At 39.1% G+C, this 11,466-nt stretch overlaps 1 non-coding gene across 1 annotated transcript; it reads left to right on the top strand.

Moving 5' to 3' along the window:
- The first annotated feature begins 11,320 nt into the window (after positions 1–11,320).
- trnaq-uug (transfer RNA glutamine (anticodon UUG)) lies at positions 11,321–11,392 on the top strand. The gene has a single exon. It is a non-coding gene; the product is annotated as a tRNA-Gln (tRNA).
- The last annotated feature ends 74 nt before the right edge of the window (positions 11,393–11,466 follow it).

An 11,466-nucleotide genomic window follows, 5' to 3' on the forward strand; every position in this document is an offset into this window, starting at 1 on the left:
ACGATTTTTCTTTCCACCCTATTTTATCCATTCATGCACTCTGGAAATTGTCTTCAAAAGCTTCAATATTTATATTTAAAAAATATATTACTGCAATGCACCCATGTGCTTGAACAGAGGATGATTCAATGTTAAGCACAGAGACCTGAAAGGACACACTGTGCCCACCACACTTACACAATAAATGAGAAAGCAAAACAGTCACTTCTTTTCTGTTCAAATGTGTAACAGGAATCTTACTGTCCTGACAAGTTATTTATCCCCTGCATCGATCTAGAAATCAGCACAATGCTGGAGGTACTGTATGCTGTACATTGCTGTTCTGCTTTCTAAATTCTTTGCCGGCAAAGCTTTGCTTCCAAAACAACAAGAATTTTCACAACAAACATTCCTTGAATATTCCAGTCCACTCCACATTAGACAGTTATACATTTTGTTCCCATTGTGTGGCTAAAGATTACAGGCCATTCAACGATTAAGGTCACACCATAAAACCCAAGCACGAATGTTAAACAGCAACTTTATGTGCAGGTTTGTACTCAGAATTACCATGCCCTTAGCCCTTCAGCAACTTAGACATGTCATAATCTTATTAACTATTGATTCATGCACCATAACTGGTAGTAAAATGTGTGGGTGTTAGGTTCATGCTCATGGAGAGCTGATCCTTGTCCTGTGGCTTGGGTGGTCTCCAAGTCTGGCACCAGCACTGGATCAAGCCGCTTTGCTAACAGGGATTTATTTGGCTCCACAACACCCATGTCAGACATGTATCCCAGCCCAGCCATTTTGTGTCCTCAGATGCTCCGGCCCTTCACAGTTAGCTGGCCTGCTTTTTGGAAAGAAGGAGAGTGGAAAACACTTGACTCACTAAAACTATGGGAATTAGTATTCGTGGCACTGGTGCGGAGACATAAATAACTTGAATAACACAGCTCATGCCGACACATGCCTTACAGACGGATTTGACTTTGGGCTATTCTATAGTTGAAATACAGGCCACATACATTAGCTAAACACATATTGGCATGCACATCCAAACAGTAATGTGGCTGCAGATTTCGAGGACATGGAGAACTCTCAGCGGTTATGACCATTAAAACAAAGAAGAAGATAAAATGTGCCACATGCATCACATTGTATTTGCATCCTTCTGTCAACATATCCTTGCAAGAATTACAGTTAGAGCCAGCTATTATGTCGGAGCAACAACTGTGTCAAGAGCTACAGTGAGCAGAGCCCCCAGGTGCACCAACTCACTTAAAGCACCTGAAGCCATCTCTGGACAGATTCTTAAAGCGTGTGCTGATTTGCTGGCAGATGTCCTAAGGCACTCGCTCAAAAACTGCCTGCTCCAGCTGTAGTGTAGTGCAGTTGTGTAGTGCACTGTCGCTTTCCCGTTGTTGTAGGGAACCCAGGATATCCTGCACTGTGGGGCCACTATCACGTTTGTTGTCATGAGATGCCTTGGGCTGCTGGTCAAAAGAGTGACTTCCCCTGAGCAAAGGACACTGCAGTGTAAAAGGGATACGTTACGATGCCATCACCTTAACCACACACTGGCTTGTCACTGTCATTTGGATCAGGATCACACATGTGTGAATACTGTTGATTATAGCACGGCATTAATTGTAATAGACCTCATCCTTCGGGACCTTAATGTGCAACTGAATCCTGTACTTGGTGACAGGCAGACCACTGCTGATGAAGATGGGCATTTCCGCCTCTCTTTTCTCTCTTCGGTAATGCAGACACTCAAGACTGCATGCTAAGCTCATACCACTACTCCCTGGTAACATTACTGTGTGGCACGGCTCAACCCCACTTTCATCTGTTCAGGAATGACACCACAGCTATTACCACAACCATTCAGTGAATGTTTATGGACAACACAAGAAAATTAGATTTTCCTCCCAGACTCTTGCAGTATCAGGATTCTGAAATATAATCGACAGAACAGTAATATATATATATATATATATATATATATCTGCATAATATTAAATGCATAATAATAACACATTTGTTTGTTATAACACATTTTCATTGCTTTTAAAATGTACCAGTCTTGGTAATACAGTCCCCGACAAAAGTCTTGTTATTTATCCAAGTTGTAAGAACAACAAATAATGACTTGTAGTTGATCAGTTGAAATCAGAAATTGCTTATATTAAAGGCAAAGGCCTCTGGATTATTGTAGGCTTATTATACCAAAATAAAGTTGTGTACCACTTATTGAGTTTTATCATTTGATTAGGACAGAAAGTTCAGATTTTGCTTTGACAAAAGTCTTGTTGCATACAAAATTAATGTACTTTATTTTGAATACACAAACACGGTACAATAACATAAGAACATAAAGTCACGGTGCCTTGGGAGAAAGAATTAATAACACATATGACACCCATGAGCTTGGTGGACTGCATCCATACATTTTGGAAGTGACTCAAATAACCTATTGAGGAAGTCAGTCTGGAATGGCAAAGAGAGCAGTCTTGCAGGACTCACAGAGTTCATCTAGATTCTTTGGTTTCATCTTCCAAGCCTCAACCTAATCTTACCCCAGACATGCTCAATAATGTTCATGTCTGGTGACTGTATGGCCAATCCTGGAACACCTTGACCTTCTTCGCTTTCAGGAACTTTGATGCTGTGGACCTGAACTATGAGAAGGAGTGCCATCCTACTGAAGAATTTGTCCTCATTTGTGGTTTGGAATGTAATGGGCAGCAAGAATTTCTTCTTACTTCATTCTGTTGATGTTGCCATCCACTGCAGATCCCTCAGACAACCCCATAATGGATGTAACCCCAAACCATGATTTTTCCTTCACCAAACTTGACTGTTTTCTGGGTGAATCTTGGGTTCATGAGGGCTCCAACAGGTCTTCTGCAGTACTTGCAGTGATTGCGATGCAGTTCAATGGATGATTCATCAGAAAGATCAACCTTCTGCCACTTTTCCACTGGCCATCCTTTCTGCAAGCTTTGGGCCTTGGCAAATGCAACACAATTTGTTTGGTCTGGTTTGTGAGTACTATTCACCCATGGAGACCACTGTGTGAGAGAATTCAACAAACTGTTCTTGTAGATACAGGGGTTTCTGGTGACTCTCTCATGTAGCTCTGCTGCAGTTGAAAAACAGCTGGCCCTGGACTGCTGAAGCAACAAACGGTCCTCTCAAACTGTTTTCTTACAGGATCTGCCTAACCTGGGCTTGTCATGAACGTCACCAGTTTCTTCAAATCTTTTATTTTATTTTTTATTTTTTTTAATCCTCTCCACTTGAACTTTGGCTACATTGAGGATGTCTTCCACCTCAACAGCAGCTTGGTGTTCAAGCTCTTGATGATCAGCACTTTGGTCTGTGGTTGAACCTTTGGCATGTTGACAGAGGTCAGGTTGCATTTCACATGTAGGTCTGGTGTCCTGGGGCTCTTTTCATAAACACCTGGGAATGTGTTCATTCCAGTATTTCACAGGTGGAGCTCTAATATGTGATTGGTTAAAATTTTTGTCCAAGCAAAATCTGACCTTTATATCCTAATTAAATCAGAAAACTCAATGAATGATCCACAAATTAATTTTGGTATAATAAGAATAATCTAGAGGCCTTTAACTTTCATATAAGCAATTTCTGATTCCAACTGATCAATTAGAAGTCAAGTTATTAATTGTTGTTCCTACAACTTCGATAAGCAACAAGACTGTTGTTGTTTGTATATTAAACTTTCTACTAGCAAACAGGATTTTTTAATTCATGTAAACTAGTATCAAGATTTAGTTTGCACACAAATACACTTGCACTGCCAGTGACAGGTGCAGTACGATGCAGAGAGGAGATCCTTTAATATGGCAGTGGAACAGTTAGGTAAAGGAGATGATTGCGGACCTCAGGAAGCAGCAAAGACAGGGAGGAACACCGTCCACCTCATCAATATGCCTTAAGTGGAGAGTGTCAGCAGTTTCATGTTCCTTTGGGTCAGCAACAGGGATTAATGTTAACACAGAAATTCAGCGTGGCTCTACAGATCCTCTGCACTGTCCACATGTGCTGCACTGAGAGTGTATCTAGCAGCTGCATCACTGTGTGGCGTCCAAGCCACGCCGGCCTGGACTGTAAAGCTGTACAGCAGGTGATGTAAACAGCATAGTTTCTCACAGGCAATACACGGACAGCCCTCCAGGACATTTACCACAGGGGACGTTGGAGGAAGGCCCACAAAATCATGGAGGACCACACTCTAATCCGTATCCCAACCACAAACTGTGCTGTCTTTTAACCCCCTGGAAAACATTAAATCCATTAGAGTTAATTTCCAGAGGAGCGTTCAGGACAGTATAGCCTCCTCAAAACCATGAGTACTCAAATAACACTTGCTCACATCCTTCCTTCATTTTACGATTTTGTAACATTTATAACAAATCTTTTTTTTTTTTCTTCCCTGTATGGATATTTAAAAGTTCTGAACATTTCTTTTTCCTCATTATTACAAACCATTATTATTGCAAATAATGTTTTACTGCAAACATACATTTATTTTAATGCTGAAGTGTGTCCATGCACAAAATATGCAGCTAAATTAACTGGCACAAATCTACATTCAGTAATTATTATCATTTCAAATATATTTGAATGCAACTGTTAAGCCTCCCAAAAATTAGATATCCAAGTTAAACACAATTACTTCATAAATGTCAGTGTTAATTTTTTCTTACTGTAAAACATATAGTATACAGTCAATAATGATATATATATATATATATATATAGGTAAAACAAACCCATGTCTTCAAAGTGGGTGCATAAAACATTGAGCATTGTTCAAATTCTTTTTCCTCCTTCTACTATTTACCCAAGAGACCAAAGGTTATTTTTCTTTTTATAATTCCTTGGAAGAAAGATAGCCAAGACGGGGGTGGACCCTGATCCTGGGATCCTGCTGTTCTTAGACTTTGTAAAGCACAAAAATAGCAAGACTTATTCAAAACAGGTAGTCCATATGTTACATGACTAGTTCTCATATCTATTGATGCAGTGGGGCTTGCTCTGATCTTTCATTCACAGACAGAAATATTTAACCTCACACCACAGCTCGACTGTTTTCATTTAGAGCTCCCTGAGAGTTGCAATATGGAGACCGGACTACATAAGACGACTTGCGAAATATATTGCAGTTCCTCTACTTCCCTCTTCTGGGAGGATAAGGGACAACACAGCCATTCGGCAGCCATTACTGTTATAGCACACGTGGGCTGTGCTATAACAGTATTTACCACAGTGCTAAGTTTTATGATATTGCAGTTGCTGTGTGCCTGGTATTGTTATTACTGTTGCTGTTATTGGAGCAACAAACAAAATGGTTTTACAGAATCATAGTATATTACATGAGTGACTACATATCAAATTCTATCTGGCAACCCAAAATCCAGCTGTATTGGGAGGAAAGCGTGGGGAATGCGGCTGTCTTGAAAAATGAAAAAAAAAAAAAACAAAAAAACAAACAAAAAAAAAAAACGTGTAGCGAACATTCTAATTTATTAACTGAATCACAAATCAGTAAATGTTCTTCTCTGGCAAATCATATTAAACATGTACTTCCTTTGGTAAGAATGTACAGATAAATATAACATTTACTTCATCTGCAGTCTGCTGTTTTTTATGGAGCTTCTTTTTTTTTTTTTTTTTTACAGTCTTCTGTTTTAAGCCTGTTATTATAAATCTAGTAATCTCTTGCATTGCAAAGGCACATGCTGTAACTAGTATTTATGAGATTTCTCTGGAAACAACCACAGGGAGACGACAAATGTGCAAATATTCCAGATTTTTCTGCATCATCAATAACCTAATGCTCTTAAACTGAGATTCCTTATTATGTAGTTCATCCTCTGAGTTTGAGATGATAAAACTGAAATGATCAACCAACTAGCACAGCAAATGTGAAACCACAGCATATACAAGACTAACAGACAGACTTAAGTTTGCATGCATTCTGACTGTACTGCTCACATTAGACGTGTAGCACCGATCATTTCAAAACCACATTTATCAGCTACATCTAAGATCTAGATCTAAGACAAACCTGCTGAGGTAAATCATGTTGAGTATATGGAAATATAAACAAACCTGAATCATGTGTATAGACTACCACATGGTACAAACTGGCAAGGATTGAGCAAGTATAAAACTGGTTCATAGAGCTTCCTTTGCCCTGGAATATCCTCTTTTCTCTTGTAAATGTTATTTGTGTTTAAAGACATTGATTGAACATTTTTTAAATGTTTGCAAATTGAGTCCAAGTCTGGTAACAGCATGAAATTAATTGCATCCAACAGGAGACAAATCTTTCACAGTCAAGCAGCAACATGACTCTACCTCCGGTTCCACCCGTAGCATAAATTATAATGATGTGATATCAATACTGTTCCACACCTCAGTATGCACTCCAGCTTGTCCTGTACAGTTATTTCTGATCAGGTCAGGGGTCGTCAGTCATCAGGTGATGCAGTATCGGCCCTAAAACGGTAGATTTTACTTTTAATTTCGTCACTTCCAGGGGGCGGAAGTTAGGTATGATACAGATATTCCCTCAGGCAGAGGGAAATGAGTTGCCTGTATTACAGCAGACCATGTGAATTGCAGAGTCTGGGATCGATCATTCATCACTCTTGCTGCAGCAGATAGTAGAGGGGTAGTTATTTGGATTTGGGATGTCTTCCTCTGGGGTTGGACTGAATGATAGAGCAGTAAAAAGGTTCATTTGGCCCACATATAGGTAGTGACTTCATTGATGCCGGGGTTTTTCCTCACAGCACTTGTCTGCTTGTCTCCTCCTCACATAGTTGATATGTAATGCCCTGTTATGTATTGCCACAGGGAGGCACCATGAAGTCTCTGGGGATGAAAACCCATACACATGATGTCCCTTCCCACCTCTGGGTGGGGCTCAAGCTTGTGGCAGTGACTCGAGGTATGGTGCAGATAGTAACTACAGTATGATGAGAGGGCTGCAATGCCACAAACTATACTAATACACGCCATTATCACATAAACTCAATGCTTTGCCAAAAACGTACTTGTATGTGATAAGCAATTATATAATATGGTTACATAATTATTCAATATTTTTCTGGAAGAAATCAAAAAATCTGATGAAAAAATAAAAATCTTCAATTTTTGGCAAATAAATTACAGACAGATAGACAAATGTCTTCCTTGCTTGTTCACACAGTAACATACATCCCCTTCTCTGTGTTTATATCATGACCTATTGTAGATCACTTTACCAGTGAAAAACTGATGTAGCAAGAGCAGACAGAGATGTGGTGAATAATAAACTGTAAACAGAAGTCGATTATCCTGCTAGGTACCTCAGTATCCTTCTCACGGTTTTCAACTACAGTGAAAAGCTGTAGCTCATATTGACAGATGAGTGGAAAAAGATATAGAGAGCTTTTTAAGACAAATGATGTTTGAATAATTAAATATAAGACATTAAATTGGCAGTATGGTAATAGGTGAAGAAGTTTAAAAAATACACGTTTCACTGCATGATTCTATTTTTGTCTTTAGACTAAAAGTTACATGGCAAGTAATTTATCCAAATATACTTTTTTTTTTTTTACATTTTTTGCATTATAGAATCACCATCTTATTTCACACATTAGCAGCTCAGTTGAGAGCTAAAGATAAAGAAAGAAAAATAAATGATTAAAAATATATTATTAATCAATTCTAAGTAAACATCCATCCAGAATTATTCTGTGTATAGATTACAGCCTGTTATATGTAATATTTACTTTTGGTCAACAATGACTGGCAGCAGCTCAGGTGTAGAGGATTAGGATGAATCCATAGAAATATAATCACCTATATACCAATCATAATGTAAACTCTTCCTACATGCCATGTACTCACTTTTGGTCCCACGATGATTGGAAGCAGCTCAACCAGAAGATCAACACAAAATGGAAGAACATGTAATGTTTAGTGAGAAAAAGATTAGATGTAAATATATGATATTACATAGTACAGTTAAACAGGGAAAGCTTCCTTTCACTGTATTTATACTTTATATTGTATTTATAGCCTGTTCAACTTATTTTCTTTCCACGTCAAAAGCTTTCACTGACCTTGAATCGCAGCAGCTAAAATAGTAGATAAACATAAAAACAAAGAACAAATAACGTGACTAAGTGAGAAGGGTTTAGAGTCCATGAATTTGGACAAATAGCAGACAATATGCAGTGAATCAATGAAATAACATTATTTTCTATGTTTGTATTAACGTCTGTTCAAGGCCACTTTCTTTCTAATGTTTTATTGAAATAAGTGAGTAACAGCAGCTCAATCTGTGAGGGAAAGATAACAGAATTAGAAATGATGGTAGGTGAGAGAAACTGGAATTACTGAACCAGTAATATTATATGCATACACAGGTGCACCATTGGAACAGTTTGCTGCAAGTGCAGGTGTTATAAGCATGATAAGAGGAGAGAAAATAAATAAGGGTTGGTTAGCTTGTATGGATAAAGATGTATTTGAATTTTGAGTTAAAAAAATAAATAATGGTTAGCAAGGCAAAAAAATTATATTTGAGTTTACATTTTATTCCTCTGTTTATATTTTAGGCCTCTCTAAGTTATTTTCAGGAGGAGGTCAAAAGCTCATAGTAGTTTTTTGTCCAAAGTGGTTCACAGCAGCTCACATGGATGTAAACAATAATCCAGGGCTGGTTGTTAAAATTATGTTGAAATGATATTTTAACAGCTAAATACGTGACATTCTATGATTAAATAAGTGTGGTGTACACTATGTAGCTATGTATGTGGTTTGCCCAGTAACACCTCCTATGTCTTTACATAAAACGAAGCATTAACAAATCAGTTTCTACTTGCCTTTCCTGTCCAGATTCAAAATGAAAGCCAAACAAGATAAAAAAAAAAAAAAGTTATAAAAGCGAGCTTCAACTATCTCAAATTGTTATTGTGTGTTGTTATTGTTGTTGATATCAGACTCATCTCTTTTCTGCCCAGTGCCAGTGTAATCTAATCAGAAACTGATACTCACCTTCTTTGGCCACCTTTAGTTGTTGGCAGAAGCTCTCTGCTGTTGAATCAGGGTTGGGGCTTTCTTGGCTGAATCAACGGAGTAAACTGGCAAAGGAGGCCCAGCATGTTGTATGCATCGTTGGGCCCCAAACATTTTACACTTCTTGAGGCCTTTCTAGGAGCTGCGCAAATAAATGGCTGTTTTTTAAAAAAATATATATTTCTTCTAAGCACCCATGTTCATTACAGTCTTTTATCTAATACAATGCTGCCGATGCAAAGGATTGCCCTGAAGATGAAAGACATATCAATCCAGTAACCCTGCCAACATAAGGAAATGAACAGCCTCTTGGGAGTCACCTGTCCTGCCATATGCAAAGCCCCCCTTTGGAGCAGGCTTCAGTGCCAAAAAAGATTCATGCAGCCAGTTATAATGTAGAAAGGATGAAACATAAATTATTGCTCTGATGAATCGGCAAGAGAGGAAAGCAGGACAGTAGGACAATCAGCAGGGAGAAAAGCAGGAGCAGCATGAGGAAAAGCACAGGGATCAGTCAAAGAGAAGACACTATGAGCAGCATATCCTCTGCTGTGCTTATAGTGTAAATACCATAATATATTCTGCTGATTTATGTGGTTATAAAATATCATCTACACATTTTTAATCCTGTGCTGAGCCTTTTTGCAGTGAAATTTTTGTTCGGTGTACACTTGTACATTTGAATGACAATAAAGTTGAAGTCTAAGTCTGAGAAGCGATGAATATTGTTATACATCAAATATTTTCCACCGAGGTCACATTCCAGGCAAAATTGGAATTGGAATTACTACTCTGTACTGTGGATTTTTATTTTAGGCTATCTTTGGCTTTGTTACACAGATAAATAATCAAACAATCAAAAAATTATCTCTCTCCAAAGATATATGGGTGTTATGATGTACTGAACATTGGTTGAAGTCACACCTCCACTGTGTATGTCGCAGTGGCCTGTTTTTGGTTTTGCAAAATGGTGTTTGAAATCTTCCTGATAAAATGTGGCCTTCTGATATGTAAGTAGAAAGGCAGCCTTCAGATAAAAGTCACAGCATTCGGATGACCTTGTAGAATTTCTTCCATTGAAGGAACTGCTTTTTCATCTGAAAAGGCTCTGAAAACGTAAAATGAAAGCACAGGCCAGGGGGACAAATACTGAAGGTTATTTTATTTAGTTGTGCCTTGTGACTGCAGAACATTGTGGACAGAGAATGTGAAAACACAGTACTTCAGTACATGTCCCATCACTCTTCACCACTGCAGATGACAACCAAGGCTGCAGAATCAAACATTCATTCATCTTCAACTGCTTACCTGTTTCCAGGTCACAAGGGGTGCTGGAGTCAATCCCAGCTCGTACTGGGTGAGGGTGGGGTCCCCCAGGACAGGTCAGCAGTCCATCACAGGGTCAACACACAGAGACAGACAGAGACCAACAACCACTCACACTCACAATCACAATCAGACCTACGAACAATTTAGAGTCACCAGTTAACCCAAAGGTGATGTCTTTGGATGGAGGGAGGAAACCCACACAGGCACAGGGAGAACATGCGAGCCCACAACTTTCTTATTGTGAGCCAACAGCACAAGCTGCCCACTGTGCTGCCCCAAAATCAAACAATAAGGAGGACATTCATATACCACGAGGAACAAGTGGTGGTTATTTATTCTCATTGGAATTTCATAAAGCCTGAAATAGTCACCTGATCAGTTATTTAACCTTGTTCTCTTTAAGAACCATTCACACAGCTTTACTTTGTGCCAAACTCCGTCATAAGTGTGTATCATGTACAGTGAAATTGTTTCGTTTTTACCAACCAAAACAATTTTGTCATTGCAAGTGACTGACGTAATTCTCGAAAGGGATAAAACTTTCGCGGCTCTGAAAACCACACAAATATTTGACACTAACCTATTTTGACGACGTGGATTAGACAAACAGGGTAATCTGCACCTGCAGATGGACACATGTCCGGCCGCTCCTTGTCCGTCTCCGGTTTGCTAACCTTGTGAATTAGCTGGGCTAGCTCAAGTTAGCTAACTAGCGTAGCCGAAATTGTGTGATGAGTGTGATTAAGTGAACCCGCCCTGCAGCGTGCCGTCAGGTCGCATCTGTTTCTGGAAGAGATTATTGACGACAGATCAAATGATGACACGTACAAAATAAACATAATAACGATAACAGCAGCAGTTATATTCAGAAATAGGTGCCCCACCCCTCCGCTGGTACGCATGGTCCCATGGTGTAATGGTTAGCACTCTGGACTTTGAATCCAGCGATCCGAGTTCAAATCTCGGTGGGACCTCGTCCTTTTGATCCACCTCATGTGGACGTGTGAGTGCAGGGAGTACAAATGTTTGTGTGCTGCTGACATCTGAG

This window comes from Echeneis naucrates, chromosome 5 (genome assembly GCF_900963305.1).
Source record: "Echeneis naucrates chromosome 5, fEcheNa1.1, whole genome shotgun sequence".
In the NCBI taxonomy this organism is placed as follows: Eukaryota; Metazoa; Chordata; class Actinopteri; order Carangiformes; family Echeneidae; genus Echeneis; species Echeneis naucrates.